Consider the following 4374-nt stretch of genomic DNA (forward strand, 5'->3'; position numbering starts at 1 on the left):
GTGTCACCATGCAGATGGTGTGGCCGAACAATTCCTCTCTCGGGTGTACCTCTTATGTGTGTCTTGATAACACCACCTTTATCATGTGAAGCTACAAGACTCTAGGCAACATCGGGGCGAATACCCATTTTGAGGGTTTCGCATTACGCGCACGCGCGCGCACGAGAGAGAGAGAGAGAGAGAGAGAGAGAGAGAGAGAGAGAGAGAGAGAGAGAGAGAGAGAGAGAGAGGAATTTCAGAGGAGACGAGAGAAGCCATGGTAGAGTTGGCGGATCTTGACGAGTTCTCCCTGTGATATTATGTGGGGCACAAGGGCCCTTCAAAGTTTTCAAAATTCCCAAAATACCCTTGGTTGTAAAATTAAATATTTGCAAAAATAAAAAAATTTATAGCTTTTCATGAGAAGACTAATTGTCTATCAATCCAAGATGCTAAAAGTAAAATTTGAGTTGGTTATACAGGTTTTGGAGATGAATTTCTTCATTAGTTTTAGATATAATTTCTTTTTGTTGTGAGGTAATTTGTTACTGAGGCAATTTGTCACTGAGGTAATTTGTGACAAATTACATTCTAAACACTAAAAAAACGGGTTTTTCATTTGTCAACACGGAATAAAGATTAGAAAATCTGGAACAATCCAACAAAAATAGATACCAAGGTATTTTGAAAATTTCTTTGAATTAGAGGGATATTTTGGTAATTTTCTCCTTTTTTCGTCTCTCTCTCGCTCTCTCTCTCTCTCTCTCTCTCTCTCTTTTAAAGAAAAAACTAATTACAGAAAACGTTGGTGATCATACAACTCGTATGGTGAGATGGCACACCTTGTATGCCAGCACATCATTTTGGAGGTATAACAAGCTTATCTCCAGCATAAATATTATCCCCATGCAAGCCATTTGCCGCTTTCAGGTCATCTAGCGAGATCCCATATTTTCCTGAAATGGCCCATAGAGTATCTCCCCTCTTGATTTCATAACTGTGACTTTCTTTGGGCTTCACATCTTTACTATCAAAGCCCTCACTCTCCTTCAGCTTGGGCTTGCCGATCAGTTTTCTTGGATGGATAAAAAAGGCGAAGGAACCAGGGCTTGTCCTCCACCTTGGGCTTCTCATCAGCCTTTGGCTCAGGTGGGGGAGGTTCCACTTTTTTTGTTGCTTTGATTTCCTCCTCTGGTACACTTTTCAGCTCATCTGAATGAGGAGGAATAACCATAGGAGGAGGGTCCACCTTCACAAACTCAACTTGCTCTTCAATGTAGACCTCCTCTGCATCATAATTATTGCGGTCTCCATCAAGAAGAGTAAAATCCTCTCGATCTCCATAATACTCTTGAATGAGGGCGTCCTCTTCTTTTTTCGCCTTCAAAAATCTGAAAATACCCCATGCAACTCCAACTGCCACTGCTGCACCAACAACTTTGGCTGCAGCTCCCTCCTTTCCCTCTTTTTGACCTTCCATACCAGATGACATCTTGTCACGTTCTCCTGGCGCTGGAGGTCTCTTCACTTGCCTATCTATGGCACGAAAGAACCATCACAATATGTGGCCTGAAAGGGCTAGAGCAAAACAATGTGTAATGAGAATTGTGGTCAACGAATCTCTCTCTCTCTCTCTCTCTCTCTCTCTCTCTCTCTCTCTCTCTCTCTCTCTCTCTCTCTCTCTCTCTCTCTCTCTCTCTCTCTCTCTCCCCGATAGGAGCGCGCGCCGGCTGAAGAAGAAGCTGCCATGCTAGAGCGAGAATTGTGGCCAACGAATCTCTCTCTCTCTCTCTCTCTCTCTCTCTCTCTCTCTCTCTCTCTCTCTCTCTCTCTCTCTCTCTCTCTCTCTCTTTCTCTCTCTCTCTTTCTCTCTCTCTCTCTCTCTCTCTCTCTCTCTCTCTCTCTCTCTCTCTCTCTAGGAGTGCGCGCCGGCGCGCGCTGCTAGAGAGAGAGAGAGAGGCAGAGGTAATTTTCTTGGGTTGAGATTCATTGGAGAAGCTAGCCTCATTGCATTCTCATCAGAAGCCGCCATGTCGACACTGGTAATCGAGCAATCGGCAATGGCAACTCAGCGGTGGAAACATGCTTGAAACGTACAGAGCGTCGATGAGGCGGACTAATCAGCTTCGGACGGTAGCGGAGTCGAGCGCGGAAAGAGGGAGGGTTGTAGGTGAACTCGAATTCAGGCATTGGCCGTTTCCTTGCATGCGGAGCATGTGGGAAGCTATTATAAGCTATCAGGTCTCTCTCTCTCTCTCTCTCTCTCTCTCTCTCTCTCTCTCTCTCTCTCTCTCTCTCTCTCTCTCTCTCTCTCTCTCTCTCTAGCAGCGCACGCCGGTCCAATAGCTCAAAGGGGCGATTTGGAGCATGCATGCAGCATGTATCGGCTGGGAGAGAGATCCGTTGATGCACGTCGGGCGACGCAGCATGAACAATGGTAGGTACATGCGCATAGAGCTAGGGTGACGACATACTTATAATATTTGTGTTTCATAGGTGGCCATTGCTATGAGTTTGAGGATCTTACTGCCATTCTCCCAGTTTCTCAGCATATACTCCATGTCTTGCTTATTTCCGTCCAATGTAGCCCGCAGGAAAGCAACCATGAGGCGCCTTGAAAAGTTGCGCATCGGTGTTTTTGAGATCCCTGAAGCACACATAATGGATCTCCAATACTCAAAGTACGTTGTTTAACTCTAATTTGCTGATTGCAGCAACGATAGCCCTGGCTTCTGCAATACCGATACCCATATTGTGTGAGCAATGTTAAGTGGTTTATTATGATCTCGCCCTAATTCCGACTAGCAGGTGCAACTAGCTGATTAGAATTGAAGAATGGGAAGCCTAAGCCCTTTATGCTCCCTCCTGGGCGTGCACTGGTAGAGAGAGAGAGAGAGAGAGAGAGAGAGAGAGAGAGAGAGAGAGAGAGAGAGAGAGAGAGAGAGAGAGAGAGAGAGAGAGAGAGAGAGAAGGGAGGAGTTCTCTTGATCTTGAAGCTCTCCATTGCTATTATTCTCTTCTGAATTTCATATTGAGGAAAACTTGACCTCTGAAAGCATCATGCAATCAAACAAGACGGTAGTGGTTGTTGGTGAGCGCTATTTCTGTGCACCTTTTAGTGCAGGTGTGCTCTCTCAGACGAAATCTGTCATCGACCCAAAGAGAAAAAAGCTATGATTTTGTTGTCGAGGACGGCCAAGACCGTGTTGTATTCAAAATTGATAGTCGTGCCCTCAATTGGCTACCCTCCTAGACCACGTTGTCCATACTGCTTTGTGTGTCCACAAGTCAAAGTGCCCGTGAGAAGTGGGATAGCATCGCAAATTGACTACATCAAGGAAACATGTAAACACTTCTCGAAAGAAAGTTGGCCAAACATCTTCTGTATGCTTTCATCTGTAGAGCTATTGCCTGCAAACAACACTGCAATTTAGAGAGAGAGAGAGAGAGAGTAGCCAATTGCACAGTACACGCTATGCTTGCCTTTGTAATCTTGGAATTTCATAATGTTAATGATAGTGTCTTAAGCCCAGAGAGAGAGAGAGAGAGAGAGAGAGAATTTTTGTTGATTCTCCACTTTTTTTGGAGAAAAGATACCACCCTCTCCCTTTAAAATTTTGGTATATTCTCACATGTAATCTCACCATATCATTGAGAAGTGTCTCTTGGGATTCACTCTTTATTAGCTTTTTCGTTTTAGACATACTTGTGATATTCTCTCCACACTTCCTCAAAATCTATTTTGTCACCCTGAAATTTAAAATTTAGAGGTAAATCTCTTGGGATTACTACGTTATTTTGAGCACTTGCTGTAAATGAAACATCTCATACCTTGAATCCTAAAATTTAGACTCTTCAAAGTTTAGGTTCAATAAAGCATTTTAGCATTTTCAAACAGTCTAGACCTCCATTAACCCATCTTGTCTAAGCGTAGCTACATTTGACAATGATTAAGAACATTACCATTTAAGGACCACAGTGTTGCTACAAGCTTGTCTAGATGAAGCTGCTCGTGCAAATATGACAATGGCCATGCTTCAGAGTGTTAAGTACAATGCCTACCTTAAGTGTAAGGACAACCAATGGCCTCGGTATGAAAGATCTAGCCGAGATATTATTTAATCAATCATATGTTGCCTTGAGTTATAGAAATTTGGTCGATCTCACTCATTCCTCGATGGCAGAAATGGGTTTGCAAAGTCGAGAAATGAATAGGTCAAATATGAGGAAGAAAAGTCTGAAAAGGAAGAGGTTAATATTTTGTGGATTCACATGTGGTACTGGTGGAGGATAGCCATAGTCTTGAGTTTGTCTAGTAAATCCATTGATGGGGTAGGGTATGCAATTGCACATAGGATAAATAGATTATTGGCCCGAGGTAAACGTTGGAAATAT

The 4374-nt window shown here is 43.5% G+C and overlaps 1 pseudogene; it reads right to left on the reverse strand.

The window, feature by feature from the left end:
- Nucleotides 1-815: 815 nt before the first annotated feature.
- LOC147444880 (uncharacterized) lies at nucleotides 816-1471 on the reverse strand (annotated as a pseudogene).
- Nucleotides 1472-4374: the final 2903 nt, after the last annotated feature.

This window comes from Adiantum capillus-veneris, chromosome 13 (genome assembly GCF_014529385.1).
Source record: "Adiantum capillus-veneris isolate H3 chromosome 13, ASM1452938v2, whole genome shotgun sequence".
Classification (NCBI taxonomy): domain Eukaryota; kingdom Viridiplantae; phylum Streptophyta; class Polypodiopsida; order Polypodiales; family Pteridaceae; genus Adiantum; species Adiantum capillus-veneris.